Source organism: Schistocerca americana, chromosome 1 (assembly GCF_021461395.2).
Source record: "Schistocerca americana isolate TAMUIC-IGC-003095 chromosome 1, iqSchAmer2.1, whole genome shotgun sequence".
In the NCBI taxonomy this organism is placed as follows: domain Eukaryota; kingdom Metazoa; phylum Arthropoda; class Insecta; order Orthoptera; family Acrididae; genus Schistocerca; species Schistocerca americana.
In genome coordinates, this window is record NC_060119.1 from 498,483,125 (window position 1) to 498,509,899 (window position 26,775).

The 26,775-nt window shown below is 46.3% G+C and overlaps 1 protein-coding gene across 1 annotated transcript in view; it reads left to right on the forward strand.

The window, feature by feature from the left end:
• LOC124624246 (obg-like ATPase 1) overlaps positions 1 to 26,775 on the forward strand; it is a 300,300-nt gene that overhangs the window by 53,468 nt on the left and 220,057 nt on the right. The window lies entirely within an intron of this gene.

The window sequence follows — 26,775 nt, forward strand, 5'->3', positions numbered from 1 at the left end:
TGCTTAGCTACATGTCAAGTTTAATGACGAATTCTTCTGATTCCCTTAAAGTTACCCGGTTTTATCGTAATTTCATGACATGAGAGCTGGAGAGCTGATTAGCTGACCAGGATTTCAGTTGGGACAATAATTTCTAGAGAGCAATTATTTCAGCGACAGACAATCCAGACACGTCTCATAAAAGCCCATTTACTTAATATGATGACTACCCGCAAATTGCAAGGATATGAATCCCTATTCAGTACGAACTTTGTCTGTCAGGAAGTTCCATTACAGGGTAAACCCATTATAGGATGAATTATTCATTCTGCGAACTTTAAACCAACTGTATTGGGAGAAGCATATCTTAGTGGTCGGAACACAATTGATGAAACGTCACCACGATTTGAAAGTGACAATTTGACATTGCACTGGGGCCCTGAGTACGGAACTGTGCTTCGAAATATACATTAGCGGTTAATAAGAATAATATAAAGGAAGGATTATTGGAGTTGAAAGTCCCGTCAACGACGAGGTCATTAAAGACATGGCGTATGATTGGGGAAGAAAGTCGGCCGTGTCCTGTTCGAAGGAACAATCCCTGCATTTGCCTTACGCGATGTAGGTAAACTAAAAAATTTAAATTGACGTCCTCCCCAATGAGAGTCCATGGTCTTAATCACTGCGCCACCTCGCTAGGTGTAGTATTTTTAATACGGTCGATGGTATTTATCATTTGCACGTTCTCAGGTTGCCACGAAAAACATTCTCTATCACAAAAATGAAGACTCAGATTTTTTAAACTTTAAAGCAGACCAGACCGCTATGGTAGCAGGTTCGAATCCTGCCTTGGGCATGGCTGTATGTGATGTCCTTAGGTTAGTTAGGTTTAAGTAGTTCTAAGTTCTAGGGGACTGATGACCTCAGAAGCTAAGTCCCATAAGTGCTCAGAGCTATTTGAACCATTTTTAAAGCAGACCAACAATCCTCTGGTGCAAATTATGAAAAGTTTCATTAGAATTTGTACGAGAGAAAAAAGAAAGTTACTGTCAGAATATCATTCCTCGTACCTTACTAAATTTCTCATAGCACTAAGTTCTTCAGCATATTTGGTTCCAAAGAATAACATTGACGCGATCTGTAGAAGCCTTTCGATTGATAGGTTTCAGTGTGCAAGGGAATAAAATCTGTCCGACAGATTTCGACAAAGAATGCCAATACTTACTTTGTCCCATCTCTTTTTACTTTTTCCATTGTGAAACGTGAATTGCCATGGGGAGAAGATAACTGATTCCACTGGCGCAACATTGGAACATGTAGTACACTATCAGGGTTGACAGTCCGTCGCCGTTTATTACGGCATGGGTTACGTGCTCGCCATCCACTTCTCCGCATACGTTTGACGAATGTGCAAAAACATGCTAGATAGCAGTGGTGTATGGAGCAATGTCACTTGGGACGGGAATGGCATCAGATAGTGGTTACGGACGAATCCAGGTTCTGTTTGCGTGAAAATTATCGCCGCATTTTGGTTCGCCGTGGACAGGGAGAAGCGGCATCACAGTGACGACATTCTCACAAGACATATAGCGCCACATCAAGGCCTTATGGTGTGGGGTGCTGGATGCCATCACGCATGGAACAAGCTACGAGGGCCCGTGGCGCACCGTGTGCCTTCTAGACAACAGCTAGCATGCTGACCCGAGATGTCTCAAATGCAAATCACTTTTGCAGAACATACTAATCTACATGTACTGTGAATATGAACGCCATATCTCTAGTCGTTCAAGGTGTTCCTTTTTTTTAACATGAGTGTATAAACATAAGTTATTGTCACAGAAGCACGGCAAGACATTGTGTTATCGACACGTTGAAACATTTCACAACACACTTCAGCCTGAAGGACTCAAGTTTCTTGAACGGTCGGTCTCTTGCTAAATTCAAAAAATTAGTTGCTTACAAGACATGACTAACTGGTTTTTGAATTACCTTTGAAAATCCCACAAGATACTGTGCACCCGCCGGCCGTTGTGGCCGAGCGGTTCTAGATGCTTCAGTCCGGAACCACGCGACTGCTACGGTCTCAGGTTCGAATCCTGCCTCGGGCATGGATGTGTGTGATGTCCTTAGGTTAGTTAGGTTTAAAGTAATTCTAAGTCTAGGGGACTGATGACATTAGATGTTAAGTCCCATAGTGCTGAGACCCATTTGAACTGTGTACCCAAAATAAATAATTGTGCATGTAGTCATTATTTGGCTGGCTCTGAGCACTATGGGACTCAACTGCTGTGGTCATAAGTCCCCTAGAACTTAGAACTACTTAAACCTAACTAACCTAAGGACATCACACACAGCCATGCCCGACGCAGGATTCGAACCTGCGACCGTAGCGGTCGTGCGGTTCCAGACTGTAGCGCCTTTAACCGCTCGGCCACTCCGGCCGGCTAGTCATTATTTCTTCATGAATTTAATACAGATGGTGTTAGAAGATAGTAACACAGTGTTCAAACATCTACTACAGAGAGTTTGTTCATAAACATCAACAACAACAACAACAACAACGACGACGACGACGACGACGACGACGACGACAACACCACACTGTTTTCAGGTATGGGGAGTAGGATGTGGGTAATCATCGTAGCAAGTGAGTACGGTATTAACAGCTGTTCTACACTGAAGTGACAAATGGCATGGGATAGCGATATGCTCATATACAGATGGCGGCAGTATCGCGCACACTAGGTATAAAAGGACAGTGCATTGGCGGAGCTGCCATTTGTACTCAGGTGATTCATGTGGAAAGGTTTCCGACGTGGTTATGACTGTGCGACTGGAATTAAAAGACTTCGAACTCGGGATGGTAGTTGGAGGTGGACGCATGGGGCTTTCCATTTCGGGAATCGTTAGGGAATTCAGTATTTCGCTATCCACAGTGTCAAGAATGTGATGAAAATACCAAATTTCAGGCATCACCTCTCACCACGGACAACGCAGTGGCCGCCGGCCTTCAGTTAACGACCAAGTGCTAACAGACAAGCAAAATTGCGTGAAATAACCGCAGAAATCAATGTGGGACGTACTATGAACGTATCCTTTAGGACAGTGCGGTGAAATTTGGCGTTAATGGACTGTGACAGCGGTCGACCGACGCGAGTGCCTTTGCTAACAGCACGATATTGTCTGCAGTGCCTCTCCTGGAGTTGTGACCATATCGGTTGGACCCTAGACGACTGGGAAACTGTGGCCCGTCAGATGAGTCCCGATTTCAGTTTGTAAGAACTGATGGTAGAGACCGAGTGTGGCGCAGATCCCATGCAACCGTCGGCCCAAGTTGTCAACTGTGCATTGTTCACGCTTGTGGTGGCTCGGTAATGGTGTGAGCAGTGGTTACGTGGAATGGACTGGGTCATGTGGCCCAGTTGAATCGATCATTGACGGGAAATGGCTGTGTTCGGCTACTTGGAGACCATTTGCAGCCATTCATGGACTTCGTGTTCCCAAACAACGATGAAATTTTATGGCCGGCCGAAGTGGCCGTGCGGTTAAAGGCGCTGCAGTCTGGAACCGCAAGACCGCTACGGTCGCAGGTTCGAATCCTGCCTCGGGCATGGATGTTTGTGATGTCCTTAGGTTAGTTAGGTTTAACTAGTTCTAAGTTCTAGGGGACTAATGACCTCAGCAGTTGAGTCCCATAGTGCTCAGAGCCATTTGAACCATTTTTGAAATTTTATGGATGACAATGCGCCATGTCACCGGGCCAAAATTGTTCGCGATTGGTTGTAGAATGTTCTGGAAAATTCGAGTAAATGATCTGGCCCCGAGATCGCCCGGCATGAATCCCACTGAACATTTATGGGACATTCGAGAGGTCAGTACAAAAACCTGCACCGGCAGCGCTTTGGTGATAATGGATGGCTATACTGGCAGCGGGGCACAATATTTGTGCAAGGGACTTCCAGCGACTTGTATCCAAGCCACGTCGAGTTGCTGCAGAACGTCGGGCAAGGAGAGGTCCTACACTATATTAGGAGGTATTCCATAACTTTTGGCACCTCAGTTTACTTTCATTTGAGAGAATATAAATAAATACATTAATTTATTAAGTTAAAAAAAAAGAAATAAGTACATCTGAATTTGGACACCTGAATGGCAGTTTTTTGGATGGCGAAAAGGAAGTCGTAAGTACGTAAAAATGAAACAGAAGCTTTCCATCCACTTTGCGAAATTCAAAGGTACTAATGTGTTTACCGAATTCATTCTACGTCCCACCAGTGAATGAAGTGTTCAGTTAATGATGTTTACAATTTTAACTGTCCATTTCTTTTACCTATTTGATGCTCAAATCGCATTTCTTTTTCTCGTAGGTAGTCAGAACATACGGTTGCACATGTCAGTCCTTTTGCTTTCGAAGCAGTTGTTTATGGTGATAATGTGAATAACGGGCTTAAAAGTTCTATCGATTATGGATATCGCAAATATGCTTGCTCTGGTGTCAAATTTCCCTCTGTTGGAGTTAGTTAATTCATTATTTGTCTGGCGGATCACGTTGTCGTTGAACGACCAAACACATACTAGTCTTTGCGGGGCACGTACATACTGGATATATTCTATCTCTTTATTCAACTCACCGTGTGTATTCGATTTCTCAGTAATGATTTTCAACGTTTGAAAATCTTCCAACCCAACTTGAACTGTGTTACAAAGTGCGTCCTCGAGATTTGGAGTAGAAACATACTCTCAATAAGGAACGCTGTGATGTATCGAAGTCTTAATACTGGCACTTTCAGCAAAATTATAAGTCACGTATTGATGTAGATAAATAAATTAATTTGGCATTCTGGTGGCGACTACATTGACGGAAACTCCAAACGTGAACAGTTGACGTACATTTGTGTGCAAGCCTTAAGGACGAAAGTAACTTGCGCATGATCTGTCAAGTAACATAGTTTGATGAAACTTAAATCGTACATACTGTAGAAATAACTGCTACAGTGTATGACAATTTTATTCAAAGTCGGTGGTACTAGTCGTTTCAGCCTGGAACCGCGCGACCGCTACGGTCGCAGGTTCGAATCCTGCCTCGGGCATGGATGTGTGTGCTTTCCTTAGGTTAGTTAGGTTTAAGTAGTTCTAAGTTCTGATGACCTCAGATGTTAAGACCCATAGAGCTCAGAGCCATAGTCAAAGTCGAGAAATACACTGAATTGACCGCGATTTGTGATGGCTCCTGGACATTACAGAAGACGGGATGTGGTTCTTGATAGGTTGTGAGATCTCCACGGACAGCAGTACATGCTCTGCAACGTGCTCCCTAGCTGGCCACAAGGTTGGTAAGGAGTTCTTACGGTAGGCCGTCCCATTCCTTCATCAGCGCGGTAGACAACTGCTGGATGGTCGTTGATACATGTGCACGATGGGATTTGAGTTGGGGCAACGGGCAAGCCACTCCATTCGCGAACATCCTCTCGTTCCAAGAGCTCTCCCATCTGCGCTGTTCGATGCGGTCCCACATTTTAATCCATAAAAATGAAGTCAGAGTCGAATTAACCCCAGAAAACACGCACAGGGAAGGAGTACAATGCCATAATAACGCCGACCAGTGAATGTACCGTATTCAAAATTTTGTAGGTCAGTACGCCCAAGTAACATTATGCCTCACTACACCATAACTCCTGAGCCACCAAAACGTTCTGGGTGCATTACGTGTTCCCACCTCTCACCATATGAGGATACGTCCAGAATCAGTACTCGCACTGAACCTGCTTTCATCCGAGAAGAGCACGCGACCCCACTTCTCGTTCGTCCAATCCCTATGCTGTAAGCATCGTCGCGAACGGTGCCGCCGGTGGGCGGGTGCCAACAGAACGTAACGGAGTGGTGTTCGGGCAGTGAGACCACTCCCTTACGGTCGCCGTTCCACTGTGGAGCGTGAGATTGCGAACCTTGCAGTCCTGTTAAACGTGGTCCCCTTCTTGCCTGTTGCACAATGTAGCGCTCATTTGCTGCTGTAGTTGGCCGTGGTCAAACATCATCTCTCCGAACAGCGGTGCCTGTGGTTCGGAACGCTCCCCATGCACATGAAGCAATGCTGTAAACAATACCAAATTCCTGGACTGCGTTCTCCACAATTCATCCTCGTTCCAGTTTCCGATGAGTGCTTTTCGTCTGAAGTCATTCAGATGTTGCCTCCGGGCCATGTTGCAGTGGAGTACACCATCACAGTGCACCGTAACTATTCGCCGACTGCCTGCCTGCCTGTATTTTCCCGTTTCTTCGACTGCCTCGTGTTGTGTGTCGAGCCCATTAGTCACGCTAACCTCATACCATGTGACGTGCGGCTTCCGTGTACGACTGGCAGATCTCTAGCAACTTCGTCTTGCACTTTTTCATTTCCACCATGTAGTTATTATGCTGTTTTATCTATCTCGTCCTTAAGCGTTACAGAACAGTGTTGCTTGGATATATGCATCGCAACCTTGTGACGAAGATAGCAGCTGAATCAGATTAATAGTTTCTATGACGACGACCACCACCACCATCACCACCACCCTCATTCATATTATGTTCACTGTTGGGTAAAGGCTTCCTCTGGATCTTTACATACATCGAGGTCTTCATGTATAATCCATGCACGTTTCATAATGTCATCTTCCATTATGTCGTCTTCAGGTTTTTTTAAATCAAGAGCAGTTTCCTGACAACGTATCCCACTCGCCAGCATTTAGTTCTCTTTCCGGTCATAATTATACATTCCATTCAGTTTGTTGATTGATCCATTTCTGTGGTTTTCTGTCTCTCCTAGTAATCTCCAAAATTCGCGTCTCCGTTGCATGCTAAACTACCCTCGATTATTGAATGATTTTCGCGTCGTCTGGACTGATTCATAAATTAGAGAAAGAAAACATATGTTATTCATTTGCGAAATAAATATAATTAAGGAACGCATAGTATTTACGACTCGGTATTGCATTCTTGATGTGAAGAAATGTTCCGAGAAGGGTGTCTTCGTTCCATATATCGACTTAAAGTGAAGATTCTGAGATTCAATGGTCCAAAAGCATCAACATGTAATTCTATGAAGCTTGATCTTGTATTGTGAATGTGATTCCGCCACGTCATTTTCTTAAATATTTACAAGATTTATGCAGCATCATGTCGCAAATTAAACTACTACTGCTGTACGCTGAGCGACAACAGAAAAACTCAGACTGCAACTGGCGGACCGTAATCACGCTTGTTCGTCGTCATTAAAAAAGAAAAAAAAGTGAGTGCGAATGAGTGTGATGATGACATGACCGCAAAGGCTGTAGGAAACTGTTCGCCCCCCCTTTTTTTTAGTAATGGTCTGTCATAGTCTCATTATGGTAACAAAAAGGTCGCCATTTGAAAAGACTAGGTAAATTCATAGTTAGTTTTGTTGTTTTTACCGCCGAGTGTACACCGGCTGTGAAAGTTTATATTCCTGTTAATTTACATGAAGCTTCATTAATGATATCGACCAAATATTAATCAAAATTTACCGTTCGGCCAAAAATTAATTTAGTGATGATATAGAATTTATCGTCGCTGTATTTCGATTTGTACAAGATCGCAATTAAATCGTCGCCAGAGTGGTGAACGGCGTCATTACTGCTCAAATTAGTGTCCAACAGACACTGTACTCAGTACCTGGTCCGTCCTCTGATTTGCAGAGTAATTGCTACAGGTAAATAGTTCCTTGAAGTACGTAGGAGTGGGTTTCTCCTAGAGTTAAGAAATATACTTTGCGTTTATTCCCTCAGTACCTACACAAATTTACGTGTTAGAATACCTACACAAATTTACGTGTTAGAGAAATAAGTTTCCAGTGACTGCCGCAATTCCTTCTGACTCTGTTTTCTCATATTTATGCATTCATATGCATGTATGCAATTTCGGTAAAACAGACACTGCGTAGGGGCGCATTTGTACATGCGAAATGATGCGGCAGTTTCTTTCAGGAAGAAAGGAAAGGAGATCCGTATTAACGACCTGTCGACGAAAAAGTAATTAGAGACGGAGCACAAGGTCGGACTGGGGAAGCAAGTCGGCCGTGGTCTTTCGATGCAACCATCATATAACCTATTGTCAGAAATGACGTAAAACCTAAATCTGGATGGCCGGACGGTGGATAGGAGACACTGTCCTGAATACGAGTCCAGTGTCGTACCACTGCGCCACCTCGCTCGGTTTCATTCAGCAGGTCTCGTGTCCGACCCCGAGTCCAACTGCACTGATACACGTTTCTCATGATTCACTGTAACACTTTTGCTGGCTTCGTCAGTGACAACATGTGAGGAGCGAGAAGAGGCCGTTTCCTGCTTGAAGTGTGATGATACTGACAAACTATTCGTAGGCGACCTATCTTGAGGCAGTTGGGCGGGATTAGGGAGTGGGAGAACACTTATCGACAAGTTTTGCACGTGTTAAGATGGGAATCGTGATTTTCTACTAAATTTTGTAGAGGCTCATCGTCTGCAGACCCCCCTTAGTGTGGTCAAATTTAAATTCCACCAGCCAGTGACAGCTTAATAAGCCAAAGAAACAATCGATTCGGAATTCTTCAAAAATAGAATCTCAAAGTTTCATCTCAGTAACTCATCGAATGTTCGATCGGGTATTTTGATTTTCAGTCACGCGAATTGATAATCCAGACAGTCTTATGCTAAATTTTAAAACTTGTGTATGTCGCAAAAAAGAAAGAAAGAGAGACTGAGTTAGCTTGGTAGGCAGGATTCTAGCACGATTAATGTCCGGCTGAAAGACGCACTCGATTAATGGGTGTTGGCCACATTCCCGTGTCATCTGCCGTCAATTTCCGATGAGCGACGCCAGTTACGTGGCTGTAACCTTGAAGGATGATTCGTTGCTGGAAACTGAGGAATTGGCTTCGGATACACATATATTTGCGCTGCTCACGACGCTGAGGCATGCAAAGCTGCTTCAATGCCATCCGTTCCCAGCGTTTGCCATCAGTCATCTGACATTGTTATCCATAGTTAACAGAGAAGTTTCCTGTGAACTCCATACGATATTTGCCTTTAATGTTAAGCATCGTATTCCTCTGCAGGCATTCGAATCTGTTGTTGTCCATGTATGAATGTAAAGGTGTTTTGTTGTAATCTTCTTTTGATCTATAATCATGCCACGTTTCCGTCATGTGAGTCATTATGGTCTGTATGAGCTTCACAGGAAGTGAATGCTACTCGTATTGCAAAGCTATTCTCAGCACAGTGAGAATCTGCCGAGGTTCGAATGCGAACAGCAAGACACCTCTCTGAGCGTCCTAGATTTCAAGCGGAGCTACTGAGCTGGCTGTTCCACAGACTGACTTGTTCCCTGTTGAAGATATTGATCATTGTCGACTGGTAGGCTGGGAGTATCACCTGCTGCACAGGCATACAGACGTGCTGCAGGATCCTTACCCCCCCCCCCCCCCCCCCCACTCTCTCTCTCTCTCTCTCTCTCTCTCTCTCTCTCTCTTTTTTCGGCCCTATGAGTTCAGGTCCCATTCTATGGTCTGACCTGCCACTTTCAAAATTCTACAGAAGTGCGGGCCATATGGGGAAGGATGCCTTGCGTGGTGCACGAGTGCCCTGATATTCGATCTCCTGAATCTCTTGTCATGGCTTTGCATCTCCACCTGCGATTCAACTATTTGAGTGAGGACACTTTCTGGGGTATGTCATCTTCTTCCGTTGTCTCCTGTCCTCTTTTGCCCTTACGACAATATTGGATTTCTCTGCACCCAATATCCAACACGGTAGCCAGTCTGTTGTGGCGGGGCCATCATGTACCCATTTGACGGTAGCCCCCTGACAACACAGGGATTGCACTGCTGATGCCTGAGCTGTAAACTCCCCATGTATGCTGAAGAGTAGATGCCTGTCTTCCTGGGGCATCAGGACTCCTGGCGATGGTCATCATGCCAGTTAGCCTTTGCTGTGGCTGTGTGGCGCCCGTGGGGGGAGCCCCTGATCGGAGTGGGTGGCATCAGGGCAGATGACCCACAATGAAGCGGACTAAGTCATCTGTTGCTGGTGACCGTACGGCACCAGCGGTCTCTAAGAAGGGCAAGATAGAATACAATGCCGACAGGTATGTCCCTAAATCGTTTCCCTCCCTCGCTACATTATGGGAGGAACGTAGAGCTACAGAACGGAGAGAGCCATATTCGCCTCGGTTTTTTAGTCTGTAGCAGAACCGATGGGGACTCTTTTCTACCTACGAAGCCTCAATTTTTCGTTGAACAACTTGAGGATAAGTTTGGAGAAGTGACAGTGCTGTCCAAGATGCGAAATGGTGCAGTCTTGATTCGGACAGGATCCGCAGCCCAATCCCGAGCGTTACTCGCCTGTGACAAACTGACTGATATCCTGTTTCCGTCACTCCCCATAAAAACCTCAACATGGTCCAGGGGATTATTTTCCATCGTGACCTCCTCTTGCAGTCTGACGACGAGCTCCGCGCCAATTTAGAACGGCGGGGTGTTCATTTCATCTGGCGCGTTTACAGGGGACCCAAAGACAACAGGGTTGCTACTGGTGCCTTCATCTTAGCCTTTGAGGGTGATTCATTGCCTGAAAACGTCAAGGTGATAGTTTACCACTGTGACGTTAAACCATACGTCCCTCCCCCTATGCGGTGCTTTAAGTGCTGGAAGTCCGGGTACATGTCTTCCTGCTGCACTTCCAGTGCCACATGTCGAGACTGCAGACGTCCACTGCATCCAGATACTCCATGTACTCCATGTGTGCCACCTCTCACTTGCCTCAACTGTGGAGAGCACCACTCCCCCTGCTCGCCAGACTGCCCAGTACTCCAAAAGGAGCAGAAAATCGCGGAGTACGAGACCCTGGACCAGTTGACTTACGCAGATGCTAAACGTGAATTCGAAAGATTACACCCCATTCGGTTGATGTCGACATACGCTGCAGCTACATCACTATCGCTGTCCCAAGTGCCAGTGGTTCCTCACTGTGCCATGAACATTGGGCCCTCCGGGCCACCAGAACACATCCACGCACTTGGTGGTCGGGGGCAAATCTTCCTCCATTGCTCCCAAGGCACTTACTTCGGGAACAAGCCCCCCCCCCCCCCCAAACTCAGAGGACATCGATCCCCTCACCCCTGCCACAGAATCAACAGCCTCCTCCAGCTCCACCCATGCGGGAGGGGTCCCTTGGGGCCCTCTCTTCCAAGGTCGGTATTAATGCCACGGCAAACACTCGCCAGTGGCGTAAGGAGCCAAAAGCTGCTGGACGAAGAGCTTCACGGTCTTCCTCCGTGCATGAAGCTGCTTCGGAGAAATCTTCCCAGTAAGCCCCTGAAGTGAAGCGAGAGAGCAAGCAAACTAAGTAGTAGTCTGCTAAGAAACGGGACCCTCTGGTGTCCCCAACACCACCACTCCCTATCAATTCTGCGTCTAAGGATGCAGTGGAGATCTTTGCGTCCCCTGTGGACCTGGATCTCACTAATGCTTCATCCACCATAGAAATGGCTACAAATACTCAGTCGGAGGCAGCAGGTGACCGTGAGGCATAACCTGCCTCTTTGCGCACTTCATGCCTTCCCAGCCTCACGATAACGTCATCCTCCAGTGGAATTGCGGCGGTTTTTTCCACCACCTGGCTGAGCTATGGCAACTTTTAAGCTTTGCACCTGCTCCTGCATTGCCCGCCAGGAAACCTGGTTCCTGGAATGCGGACCCCTGCCCTCCATGGCTGTAAGGGATATTCAGGAACTGTAGCAACTATAATAGCATGTCAGGTGGAGTTTGCGTCTATGTCCTGAACTCAGTATACAGTGAACCCGTGCCCATTCAAACGCCTCTTGAAACTGTAGCTGTCAGGATAAGGACGACACAGGAAATAACTGTTACAACGTATATCTTACTCCAGATAGTGCAGTACCCCTGAACGCATTGGCTGTACTGATTTATAAACTCCCTAAACCTTTCCTACTTTCGGGAGATTTTAACGCTCATAACCCCCTTGTGGGGTGGCACAGTTCTTACTGACAGAGGCAGAGATGTCGAAACTTTACTGTTACAACTCGATCTCGACCTCTGCCTCTTAAATACTGGGGCCGCCACACATTTCAGTGTGGCACATGGCACATATTCGGCCGTTGGTCTCTCGGTTTGCAGTCGCCTTCTCCCGTATATCCACTGGAGAGCACATGACGACCTGTGTGGTAGTGACCACTTCCCCATCTTCCTGTCACTGCCCCAGCGTCAGGCCCACGGACGCCTGCCCAGATGGGCTTTAAACAAAGCAGACTGGGACGCTTTCACCTCTGCTGTCACCATTGAATCTCCCCCACATGGTAATATCGATGTGGTGGTTGAGCAGGTAACTACAACGATCGTTTCTGCGGCGGAAAACGCCACCCCTCGTTCTTTAGGGTGCCCCCGGCGAAAGATAGTCCCTTGGTGGTCGCCAGAAGTCGCTGAGGCAATTAAGGAGCGTCGGCGAGCTCTACAGCGGCATAAGCGGCACCCTTCCGTGCAACACCTCATAGCCTTTAAACGGCCTGCGTTCGCCAGCTTATCAAAAGATGGAAACAGGAGTGTTGGGAGAGGTACGTGGCGACCATTGGGTGCCATGCGTTACCTTCCCAAGTCTGGGGAAAGATCAAACGAGTTTTTGGATACCAGACCCCAACAGGTGTTCCCGGTGTTAACATAAATGGCGTGTTATCTACCGACCCAAACGCGATTCTGAGCACTTTGCTCGTGCCTCTGTGTCAGAGAATTACCCCCAGCCTTTCGCACTCTCAAATGGCGGATGGAAGGGAAAGTCCTCTCGCTCACTACACGCCACTGTGAACCCTATAACGCCCCATTTACAGAGTGGGAGCTCCTCAGTGCACTTGCACATTGCCCCGACAAAGCTCCTGGGCCCTATCGGATCCACAGTGAGATGATTAAACATCTCTCGTCTGACTACAAGCGACATCTCTTCGTGATCTTCAACCGGACCTGGTGCGATGGCATCTTTCCATCGCACTGGCAGGAGAGCACCAGCATACAAGTGCTCAAACCCGGCAAAAACCCGCTTGATGTGGATAGCTATCGGCCCACCAGCCTCGCCAACGTTCTTTGTAAACTGCTGGAACGTGTGGTGTGTTGGCGGTTGGGTTGGGTCCTGGAGTGATGTGGCCTACTGGCTCCGTGCCAGGGCGGCTTCCGCCAGGGTCACTCTACCACTGATAATCTTGTGTCCCTCGAGTGTGCCATCTGAAAGGCCTTTCCCAGATGCCAACATCTTGTTGTGGTCTTCTTTGATTTACACAAAGCGTATGAAACCACCTGTTGACATATCCTTGGCACATTATATGAGTTGGGTATCCGAGGCCTGCTCTCAATTTTTATTCAGAGTTTCCTGTCGCTTCGAACTTTTCGTGCCCATGTTAGTGCCTTCCATAGTTCCCCCAATATCCAGGAGAATGGGGTCCCGCAGGGCTCTGTATTGAGTGTATCTCTATTTTTAGTGGCCATTAACGGTCTAGCAGCAGCTGTAGGGCCGTCCGTCTCACCCTCTCTGTATGCAGACGACTTCTGCATTTCGTACTGCTCCACCAGTACTGGTGTTGCTGAGCAGCGCCTACAGGGAGCCATCCACAAGGCGCAGTCATGGGCTCTAGCCCACTGCTCTCAGTTTTCGGCTGCAGAGTCGTGTGTTATGCACTTCTGTCGGTGTCTTACTGTTCATCCGGAACCATAACTTTACCTTACTGACGATCCCCTCACAGTAGTGACGTATCGATTTTTAGGACTGGTTTTCGTCGTCCGATTGACTTGGCTTCCTCACCTTCGTCAGCTTTTAGCAGAAGTGCTGGCAGCACCTCAATACCCTCCGCTGCCTGAGCAACACCAACTGGGGCGCAGATCCCACTACGCTGCTGCAACTATACAGAGCCCGTGTTCAATCCCGTCTTGACTATGGGAGTCTGGTTTATGGTTCAGCGGCGCCCTCAGTGTTGCGTTTACTCGACCCAGTGCACCAATGTGGCGTTCAAATAGCAACTGGGGCTTTTAGAACGAGCCCGGTGACCAGCGTTCTTGCGAAGGCTGGCGTCTTTCCACTGCAGGTCAGGCGTGCACAACTGCTCGCCAGTTACGTTGCACACGTTCGTAGTTCTGCGGATCCGAATTACCGTCTCCTTTTCCCACCCTTTGCCGGCCGGAGTGGCCGTGCGGTTCTAGGCGCTACAGTCTGGAACCGAGCGACCGCTACGGTCGCAGGTTCGAATCCTGCCTCGGGCATGGATGTGTGTGATGTCCTTAGGTTAGTTAGGTTTAATTAGTTCTAAGTTCTAGGCGACTGATGACCTCAGAAGTTAAGTCGCATAGTGCTCAGAGCCATTTTCCCACCCACAGCGGTTCATCTCCCGCATCGGCGGCCCAGGTAAGGGCTTACAACTGCAGTTCGCGTCCGATCCCTTCTATCTGAACTGGAGTCCTTGCCTTTACCACCTATACTCGAGGTCCAATCGCGTACACCTCCATGGTGTACATCTAGGCCGAAGCTTCGCCTGGACCTTTCACACGGCCCAAAGGATTCAGTTCACCCCATCGCTCTCCGCTGTCACTTCATCTCGATTCTTGACATGTCCGAGGCCATGAAGTGGTTTACACCGATGGCTCGATGGCTGATGGTCACGTCGGCTTCGCGTATGTCCATGGAGGACGTATTGAACAGCATTCCTTGCGCGTTGGCTGCATTGTTTTCACTGCAGAGCTGGTGGCTACATCTCGTGCTCTTGAGCACATTCGTTCATGACGTGGGGAGTCGTTTCTTGTGTGTACTGACTCCTTGAGCAGTCTACAAGCTATTGGCTAGTGCTACCCTCGTCATCCTTTGGTAGCGATCATCCAGGAGTCCATCTACGCCCTGGAATGGTCCGGTCGTTCAGTGGTGTTTGTGTGGATCCCAGGAAACGTCGGAACCCCAGGCTACGAATGTGTGGCAGGTCTCCATGCTGGCCTCTAGCAGGGACTCTGTGGTTCTCTGCCGGCTCCGCTCTGGCCACGCTTGGGCGACCCACGGCTACCACCTGCGCCGTGAAGACCCGCCTCAGTGTCGGTTGACAGTGGCCCACATACCGGTGCACTGTCCCACTTTGACTGCCCTGCGACGAAATCTTCGGTTACCGGCCTCGTTGCCGCTAATTTTATCTGACAACGCCTCATCGGCTGATTCAGTTTCTCGTTTTATTCGTGAGGGTGTGTTTTATCATTTGATCTAAGTTTTAGCGCATGTCCTTTGTCCCTCTGTGTCCTCCACCCTAGTGCTTTTAGTGTGGAGGTTTTAATGTGTTGTAGAGCGACTGGCTTCTCCTTTTTATTCTGATGATCAGCCAGCCATGGTAATCTGTTATGTCGTTTTAATCTCTTCTACCTGTTTCTTGCGTTTCTGTGGTTTGCTTCTCCCCTTTTTCCTATTTAAGTGTTTGTTGCCCTTCCGTCGTTCTTGTGGTTTTTTCCTTTCTCTCCATTTTGTGTTGTCAGTCTTGGTTGTTTGATTCTCAACCTTGTGGCATTGTTTTATTCGGAACAAGGGACCGATGACCTAGCAGTTTGTGGTCCCTTCCCGCCTCTTTTAAACCAACCAACCAACCAACACACACACACACACACACACAAACACACACAAACACACCACAATCAAAACTTGGAACTTAAACAATAAAAAGAACGGTCCTCCGTATCTTACCCGTAGTCCAGTGGCCATGTACGATGTGTGTGTGCTCTACAACCGCTTACTCTTACTCATGTGGCGAGCACTACGCACATGACTTCTCACCAAGTACACATGGGTTTCATGCAGTTTAGCTGTGACGAATTGGAGCTTCATGGCCGTCAAACCACTGTAGCACGATGCAGGCCTTGTGGCACACAGCTATCCTACTGGAAGATACCACTGTCGTCCGGAAAGACATCAAGCATGAAGGGAAGCAGGTGGTGTGCAGTAATGTTCTCTTTGTCCACGGATGACACGGTGCCTTCAGCTGCCACTGATCCCCTGAATCTCAGATGTATGCATCCCCTTCAACATAATACTGACACCACCGGCGAGGGTCCGTGGTGTGGTGCATGTTTCGAGCATCCCTTCGCCAGATCGCCACGTATTCGGGCACGACCCGTCGTTTTGTTGTAGCAAGAAACGCGAGACATCCGACCAGGCGAGACATTTCCATTCATCCACGGTCTAGTCTCGATTATCCTGTGCCAACTGCAATCGTAATTGACGATGTCTGTCGTTAGGGCTCACTGGGGCGCACAGAGCTCGTATGTTGCAGAGCCCCGTATTCAACTGCATGACCTGAACTGAACGGCACCTGCACCAACATTGTTCTGTGTCATTAGTTCTGCCACAGATCGCCGCCTATCCTGCTTTGCAGAGCCGGCGAGCCTCCGACGTCCACGTTCTGTGATGAGGTCGAGCTCGAACTCCTTGTCGATTACGCGTAGTGTCACCGTCCTTCAACCACTTTCCATAAATACTGACGGCAGTTTCCGAGATGCTCATTCCCAGGCGCTGGGCCATAACACTCTTGTCATTTATCAAAGTCGCTTATGACGGTGGATTTATCCATTTGCGGCCTGTGTCGTCAATAAAAAGATTCCGCAGTCTCTACCCTACTGCGTCACGCGCTCGCAACGCCATCCGGCATTCAGTATTGCGGTGGGCAGTGTACGTACGTAGCAAGCGAGACGGCGCAGTGGTTAAGGCACTGGAGTCGCATTCAGGAGGATCATCCAGACTTACGTTTTCCGTGGTTTGCCTGGATTGCTGAAGGAAAATGCGGGGGATGATTTATTTGAAGGAAACTCCATCCATAATCATAATTTGTGCGCCGTCATTGATGACTTCGTCGTCGACAGGACATAAATTCCTGATGTTCCCTTCCTCCCTTCTTTGTATGTCTTCCTTCATTGTGTATAATTGTTTTAAATTATCCTTCACGCAGTCAAGTATCATTCCATTGATATCGATTCGTTACACACCTTTGATCCACTATCTCTCGTGATTTAATTAGTGTTGTGAATTGCCTCAATTTGCTTTTCGCTGTCGAGAATTGTGTTTCTCTTCTATTCACGTCATAATTTGAACAGCAACATGGTACTTTTTGATGTCATCTTCTGGTGTCACATTTGTAGAGGGATTCGACACTGTTAATCGGCATCCTACGAGAAATTTAAAAAAATATCGACTTGTTTTCTCAGTCATTTGCTTTATTCACAATCTCTACTAATTCCTCTAGTTTTATGGTTTGTTAGATAAACTTTTCATTTAGCATTTTCTCTGCGTTTGAATCAATTTTCACTTTATTTTATTCGTTTGCGAACGAGTGTTGAAATTGTTTCATCTCGTTTCTGTGAAGAATACTTCCTTATTAGTTCGGTGTATCCTTTTTTGTTTTCGAAATTTTTTTCGAGGAATCATCGGAGCTATCTCCTTTAACGACCACTGAATGGGGTCTAATGAAGCTACTAAACGGTTGCTTTCAATTATGTTCGATTTGGCATGGCATATGCACGGTTTTCACAGTGTATTACAATGCTGCTCGGTGAAACCTATGTGATATTGATCTCTCAAGATCCTCCATTATGATAGTGTTTTAACTTATTAATAACATTTTTTTGTTTATATATTTGCAGACAGGTTTTTGCTATTACAGCCACAAATGTCGTCGTTTTCCAGCGTTAAATTATCTTTCGTTTAGCTTAAAATTGTGTTTGGCATTCAAAAGAGCGGCACTTAAGATATTTTCTCGTCCATCGCACTGAAGCCATTAGTGATTTACGGTCATAGCTTTCAAAATTACATTTACTTGATTTTCCTCTCCTCCTCCTCACTGCTTTTGTCTCTTTTACCTTTTACCCTTTCCCACTCCTCTCTCTCTCTCTCTCCCTCCCTCTCTCTCCCTCTCCCTTTTCCCCTTCCTTTCTTTTTAGTAGTATACCTATGTCACACTGGTTCTTTAATCGTTTGATCCAACAATCCATTTGTTGCCACAGCGGCTACGAAGGGAGGTTGAGTTTCCTGTTTGGAATCGAAGTGGTGACTGAAGTAATATGAAATGCATGTTTTTTTTCTGTAATGATAAGGGCGGGTGGTGGTGGTGGTGGTGGTGGTGGTAGATGCAATGATAACAGTTAGTGTGTACTACGTGATTGAGAGAGTGCTTTTGTAGATTATAACAATATACTCAGAGAGCTTGCGGTAGTCAATTCTTCATAGAGACACAGTAACTACTCAGAGTAACTCGTTTCGGCCGAAAGTGCATCTTACACATCATGTTTGTGCGATATTCATACATTCTGCTCACTACCCCCATTTCATCTACATGAAGTGACCTACTAATATAGATATAACGTAACTGTTTACACTGTCTATATTGGCGTCTTCGGTCTATTAAATTATAAAAATATTTAATGCTATCATTATGTTGGTAAGTTATACATTCAAACTCTTTCAGTATGTCATGATTATGCAGACGTATTGCGAAGTGACTGAATAGGTTTCATTAGTGTGCGGTAAATGTGTTTTATAACATATTGCGGGGATTTCCAATCATAAAGAGAAAATGTTGTTCTTACAAGTGATTAATGTGTTCTCTGATGAGTCTCCACATATGGAGCGTGTCATAAAGTTCATCTCACACCTAACATAGCAGATTACGTCAATCTATTAGATAGCATTGTTGTGGCGAACGCTTAAATTCCGATACGTCTGCTAGTAACCTTGGCACGAACATTGAATACCTCATTAAAAAAAACGCATTTTAGTCACATGAGTATGGAGGTCGTAGCACGAATTCCTGATCGTTATTGCGATCACAATAGGTTCTTTGGTTTCTCATCGTCGTTATTAGGAATTTAAGAAGTTGGAGATGAAGTTGGTGGATGAAGTCTGCAGTTAAGAGTCAGTTTTCATTCTGTCCAAGTAGGATGCACGTGTCCTGTAATCGTCCGTTTCACGAAGCAGAAAAGAGATCACAACGAACACATTAAAATTTGGTGGGTCGCGAAAATGGTGCGTGATAGTTAAGAGTTTTTTCCTTTGGATTAGCACATTGAGTTTATTTACGTTCACATTAACAAGGAATTTATTATCATTTAAAACAGTTTTCTCACTCAAACCGCCCCTATCTACCATGCGCAGTTGCAGTTGTTGCATATTCAAAGCGACTCATTGTGTAGTCGGCCTTTGCAGTTGGCAGCAGCTACTATTGACGATATTTTTAGCATGATCTTCCTAACATACGGTTGCAGTGTGATCAACTCGCTGCTCGCATTGTATGTCTGTTGTGTAGGACGTCATACGCAACAGTAAGCAGAAGTGGGCTACAGAACGGCGCGGAAACTGTCGTCGTAGGAAAGCTGGACAGGGGCAGAAATGTTTAGCGAGCAAATTAACATAATAAACAGAAGATTGACTTTCTCCAAACATTCAAAGATTTATTAAAAATAGTGCATCAAGAATTAGAATCCAGCTCATACAATAGCAACTATTATGGGGCTCACTGTACCACGTACGAACGATGGTGTCCTAGCAATGAGGTGGCAGTGGGGTGAGTGGGTGCCGCCAGCTGTCCATGTCGCGCGGTGGTATCGACGGTTGGAGGCGTGGCTCAGCGGGTGCACACCATTGGGTCCGCCAGTAACTCACGATCGCTGTCGGCGTCTAGTGCAAACTTACAATTCCTTTACCAACTGTAGAACGACAGTGGGGTGGTATCGATACGTGACACCACAATGTCGATTTTTGTGGGCTACGGAGGAATCACACTCATATTCACTGTAAACTGTGCATACCACGACCGAATATACTTCGTACACGATTCATGTTTGTGAAACGCCGGTAGGAAATGCCGTTGCGCGTCGGTGACAGAGAGATACGGACGAAATTCAATCGCAATGTAGCATTTTCAAACGGCATCCATACTAATTGCTGTTCTCTGATGGAAGGAATTAGAATCTGCGCAGAACAGAACTTTAGTTTCTCAGCTCAGCTGCAAAGTTGAATATTCTTCTTCTTCTTCTTCCTCCTCCTCCTCCTCCTCCTCCTCCTCCTCCACCACCCTTCGTTTCTGTACGTGGCCGTCATTTGTTGTAACGGGTTGAGGGAATGTTAGTGAACAGTAGTATCTGGATGCCACCACTCACCCAGAGACAGAATCTGTGTACTCCCGTCTGTCCGCCTTTAGAGAAAATCTCATGTTCCAGTCGTGTGGCTAGTACCTCCCGTTGGGTAGACCGTTCGCCGGGTGCAAGTCTTTCAATTTGATGCCACTTCGGCGACTTGCGCGTCGATGGGGATGAAATGATGATGATTAGGACAACACAACACCCAGTCCCTGAGCGGAGAAAATCTCCGACCCAGCCGGGAATCGAACCCGGGCCCTTAGGTATGACATTCCGCCGCGCTGACCACTCAACTACCGGGGGCGGACTCATGTTCCAGTGTGACAATATTTTCTAAATGCATGCAGAGCGTGTATCTGAGGCGGGACGTTGGCACCAGCTCCGTATTCACGTAGTTGGACGTGGCAAACCGTCTAAAAAACACTCCCAGGCTGGCAGGCTCACCCACCCTTGTTAATCCGCGGGCCGGGTTCGATCCGTGACTGGCTCGCCTCTCTGAATCCCCGAAGCTGCGCGTTAACGCGCTCGGCTATGTGGGCGAGTTGTCAAGTTACACATCACTATGCCACAAATGTACAGTACATTGTGGAAACAGTGTCATCAGTTGTATATATATATATATATATATATATATATATATATATATATATATATATATATGTGTGTGTGTGTGTGTGTGTGTGTGTGTGTGTGTGTGTGTGTGTGTTTAGTTGAAATAGAAGTTTCTTAGACAACTAAATTTGAAACTTTGAAATGACGTGGTATACCGAATTATGAACATAAAATAATTTAGTAATCTTATTAAGACGTCATATTATCTCTTACAGAGGTATTAAGTTTAACTTTCTTCCTTTATTTACTTTTCTATTTTATTAGCCATAACGAGAGATACGTGAAGCAACTTGGACTTAACACATTTAGCGCAGCAAATACAGAATACAATTAAACTGTGTTACTTTTAGTGAGAGAGTGTATTCTCTGAAAACATGATATTGCATATCGGGAGCCATAAAATGCAGCAACGATAAAATAACCTGAACACTTAACGGACATTCTGAAATAAATCTCTGCACATACTGTTGAATTTTTAACCTCCAGTCAGTCGGTTTAGTGACGCTGTGGCTTTCGACGTTGCTGACAATTTTGGAGAGTTGGCGTCTAAGTGTGCAGGATTTTGACACTTGTCACTATTCTCTAAAGGGAACGGATTTTATATTCAAGCTTGGTACTAAATCACAGTTCGAGAAGAAATCTTACGGCAGCTGTGCACTTACCTTACGATCACGACCGCGATCGAATACTCTATTTCTCCTTGATGTTTTCCATTACATTGTGCCGGAAACTCCGAACTGTCAGTAGCACTTAATTTTCAAAAAAATATAGATGTTGACATAATGTAAGCGTCTCTTTCGAAGTAATTTCCCTGAGTTGAAAAAGAAAAGAAAACAATGGCAAGGCGAACAAGGAAGATCATTAAGCGTTTAAGATGAAACAGCAGGGCTGGGCCACAGCGGGCGGAATATTCTTCCTTTGAAGCGGCCTATCACCGAGACGACTCCGTCGCCGTCGCCGGTCGAATTAACTTTTATTATCCTCCGCCAGGCGGGACGTGGCCTCCGCCCCTGTAAATCAATTGCCCCGCGGCACGTCAGCGGCCATCAGTTTAATGCCCGGCCCGAGGAGCAGAAGGCCTTGAATAGCCCGCTGATAACGTAATTGCTCAAGATTTGAATTCTGCTCCGCACGTGTTTCAGGGGCATTCGGATCCCCCGCCGCCTTTCTTTGTTATTGATATGAAGCGGGCGAGGGGGTTAGCCTCTGTCGGCGCTCCCTGGCCGCCCTTTAGCGACACTGTTCGTGATCAGCATATGCTCGCTCGTCGCTGCCTTCCTGTTATGGGGCGGGGACGTTTTTATTTCTGGCAAGTCCCCTCTCCAAATAAAGTAGCCTTCGGTGCGGTCATCTCTGTTAAAGACATACCGAAGTATTCCTCAAGAGCGCCGCACAGGACGGGATGTCACCCAACTTAATCTGCAACATAACATCATAAACAGTTGCACAACGTGCGACGTAAAAGACGACGACACGGTATTTGCATACTCTTAAGCTTCTTTTACACAAGTGAAGTTATTATCTAAGCCTACTACTCGTGGCAAATGAATCTACTGCAGCGCCCCCCTGTATAAACTAGCTCTTAAAAAATGTCCGGGTACCTTAGGTAATGCGAAATTGACCACAAGATTTTACAAGAGACGGACATGCCAATATGAAAGGAGGCAGGCTGGTAATATTGTGTTGTCAACAGACAGACAGTAACAACGGAATGGGTCGGTCAAGACACCTAAGTGACTTCGGACGTGAACTAGTCATTGGATGTGTTCTGACTAACAAATCCGTCAGCGACATTTCAACACTTCTACAGCTGCCCAAGTCTACTGTTGGTGGCGTGATAGTGAAGCGGAAGCGCGAAGAAAAAACCACAGCTAAACCAGCATCAGGCAGATCACCTGTACTGTTCGGACAGGAAGCGTTGAGCATTGCACAGGGTGAGTGTGTAAAAAAAAGAAACATGAAAGCAACGGAAGGAATCACTCGTGAGTACTACCAGCAGTCCGGCTGGCACAAAGACTGTGCCAAGGGAGCTGAAAAGGAGTGGGGTGCAACGGTTGAGCAGCTCCTCACGAGTCACACATTTCTGAGTCAATACTCAGCGACGGTAGGAGTGGTGTAAAGAACGACGCGACTGGGCAGTGAATGTCAGGAAGCGAGTGGGCTCTTCTTTCCTCACTTATAAAAAGGGACAAATAACTTTTTACTTTCGCATATTTTGTCTTTTGTGTAAGAACACTCGTAGGACACACAGTCATGCCGTCATGCAGCCTGAGCACGTATCGAATAAAAAGATAACGGTAAAATAAAGATTAAGAAGGAAAAAATAAACACGAAATCCCGTAGATAACATAAGTGAGCGCGCCTTGAATTAACCGAGCGAGGCGGCGCAATTATGAAGGGACCGGACTCGCATTCGGCAGGACGGTAGCTGAAATTCCCATCCATCCAGATTTCGATTTTCACGATTTCCCCTAATTGGTTAAGGCAAATGCTTTAATTGGTTAAGGCAAATGCTGGGATTGTTGGTTTCAAAGGGTGCTGCTGACTTCCTTCCCCATTGTGAGCTTGTGCTCCGTCTCTAATGACGTCGTCGTAAACGGGACGTTAAGCCCTACGAATATTTCCTTCACAGTGAAAATAGTTCCGACATTGGAAAACGACATCACAGTCCCCTGTTTCTGTTCATGCGCTGCATTCAGCATGCTCAGGATTTTGGGAGTTTATAGCAGGCACAATAAGTTGCTCATTGACGTCACTGACACACTCCCGACATTTTTGGTGGTTGCCTGTAAGTCAGTTTTCATACAGGATGATTGCGGAATTTCGGCTGTACAGTATGAAACGTCAAACCAAATATACAATCAGCCGTTTATATTTCTAATTTTATTTTATTTTTGCGACTAGTTTCGGCGTTTCACTACACCATCTTCAGTGGTTGTCTTTTCTCCAAAGATCTCTCTAATTTTCCTGTACACGGTATCTATCTTACACCTAGTGATAGATGTCTCTACATCCTTGCATTTGTCCTCTCGCCATACCCGCTTAGCCATTTTGCTATTCCTGTCGATCTCATTTTTGAGACGTTTGGGTTCCATTTCTCCTGCTTCATTCATTGCATTTTTATATTTTCTTCTTTCATCGGTTACATTCAATACCTCTTGTGTCACCCAAGGCTTTCTACTAGCCCTTGTCTTTTTATCTACTCGATCCTCTGCTGCCTTCACTATTTCATCTATCAAAGCTATCCATTCGTCTTCTACTGTGTTTCTTTCCCCTGTATCTGTCAATCGTTCCTAATGCTCTCTCTGAAACACTCTACAGCATCTGGTTCTTTCAGTTTATCCAGGTCCCTTCTCCATAAATCCCCACCTTTTTGCAGTTTCTTCAGTTTTAGTCTACAGTTCGTAACCAATAAATTGTGGTCAGAGTCCACATCTGCCTCCGGAAATGCCTTACAATTTAAAACTTGGTTCCTAAATCTCTGTCTTACCATTATATAATCTATCTGAAATCTTCCAGTGTCTCCAGGCCTCTTCCAATTGTACAACCTTCTAGCCTGATTCTTAAACCAAGTGTTAGCTATGATTAAGTTATGCTCTGCGCAAAATTCTACCAGGCGGCTTCCTCTTTCTTTCCTTACCTCCAGTCCACTGCTTTTCTTTCTTTTCCTTTCGCTTCTATCGAATTCCAGTCCCCCATGACTATTAAATTTTCGTCTCCCGTAACTATCTTTTATCGTAACATACATTTCTTCAGTCTCTTCATCATCTGCGGAACTAGTTCCATTTACCTTTTTAAATTTTCTAACCTACCTGCCCGATTATGTTAAGTTATCCGATTATTCCCGGAACTTAGTCTCTCGGACTTTCAGCAGTGAACCTCTCCCTGGTGCACAATGTCTCTCTTGTAGCTTCTGGCACTAAAGTTTGTTGAGCATCTCCGTGATACTCTCGCGTCACTTACATATCCTGTGCCGCTCTTTGTTGGTCTTTTTCCATTTTCTCCTATTAATCGAACCTTAAGGTTCTTCAAATGAATGTGTGGCACCTGCTTTTCGTACAATTTGTTTTTCGTGGTCATTTGTCTTCTGTGCTGTGTCGCCAACAGTGCTGTCGTGCAATAGTGGATTTCTTCGCCTACCTACACCATGTGATCAAAAGTATCCGGACATTTGGCTGAAAATGACATACAAGTTCTTGGCGCCCTCCATCGGTAATGCTGGAATTCAGTATGGTGTTGGCCCTCCTTAGCGTTGATGACAGCTTACACTCTCACAGGCATCTTGTTCTGGAAGGTTTTTTGGGGAATGGCAGCCCATTCTTCACGGAGTGTTGCACAGAGAAGAGGTATCGATGTCGGTCGGGGAGGCCTGGCACGAAGTCAGCATTCCAAAACATCGCAAAGGTGTTCTGTAGGATTCAGGTCAGAACTCTGAGCAGGCCAGTCCATTACAGGGATGTTATTGTCGTGTAACCACTCCGCCACTGGCCTTGCATTATGAACAGGCGCTCGATCGTGTTGAAAGGAGCAGTCGCCATCCCCGAATTGCTCTTCAGCAGTGGGAAGCAAGAAGGAGCCTAAAACATCAATGTAGGCTTGTGCTGCGATGGTGCCACGCAAAACAACAAGGAGTTCATGCCCCCTCCATGAAAAACACGACCACATCATAACAGCACCGCCTCCGATTTTACTGTTGGCACTACACACGCTGGCAGATTACTTTAACTGGGTATTCGCCATACCCGCACCCTGCCATCGGATCGCCACATTGAGTACCGCTATTCGTCAGTCCATACAGAGTTTTTCCACTGTTCAGTCGTCCAATGTTTACGCTCGTTACACCAAGCGAGGCGTCGCTTGGCATTTACCGGCGTGATGTGTGGCTTATAAGCAGCCGCTCGACCATGAAATCCAAGTTTTCTCTCCTCCCGCCTAATTGTCATAGTAGTTGCAGTGGATCGTTATGCAGTTTGGAATTCCTGTGTGATGGTCTGGATACATGGCTGCCTTTTACACATTACGACCCTCTTCAACTGTCGCCGGTTTCTGTCAGTCAACAGACGAGGCCGGCCTGTACGCTTTTGTGCTGTACGTGCCCTTTCACGTTTCCACTTCACTATAACATCGGGAACAGTGGACCTAGGGATGTTTAGGAGTGTGGAAATCTCGCGTACTGACAGACGTATGACACAAGTGACACCCCATCGCCTGACTTCTGTTCTCTCATTATGTGTAATGCATATTGAGGTCGCTGATATCGAGGACCTGGCAGTAGGAGGCGGCACAATGCTCCTAATATGAAAAACGTATGTTTTTGTGGGTATCCGGATACTTTTGATGATTTTGTGCATGTATGCAACGTCAAGATAACGTTGTTCACGTTCAGGGTAAACGGACGGCCCCGTGCACCCTCAGCTTAATCCTCGGAGTGCTTTTTTCGATGCACGCATTTTTAATACAGTTATTCATCCAAAAGGGTGAACTGTAATATCGTACTGTCATAACATTTTTGGTTCGGACCATTTAACACGAAAAACTGATGCAAAACTTCCTGTCGGATAGTAGCGAATCCCACATTATGTGGTTCCATACTGCAGGAAACTGCCCCAGGGTGCACCCCAGCCAGACACCGAAAACATACCGCCTTATCAGTCACGCCACGGAATCCTTAGCAATCAGAATATGACTGATCAAACACTTAATTATCCTCACTGCGAGATATGCCAAGACTATGTTATCCACAGTGTTCAGACGTGCCTAATCAAGCGAACCGGCATAAGGGAAGACGTTAATAAATGAACCTGCACATTCTGAAAACAGGTCTCAGGAGCCCGTACGTGCGTGACCTCGGCCTGTCACAGTCTGTCGTGCCGCCGTTTCCACTAGCGCGCGGCGCAGACAAATTGCGGAGACATTCTGCGTCTAATTGCGTCGCGTGTAATTGCCGGCCAGAGGAAACGGCGGGTCGTGGCTAGCGGCGCCGGCAGCGCACTTACCGCCGGGAC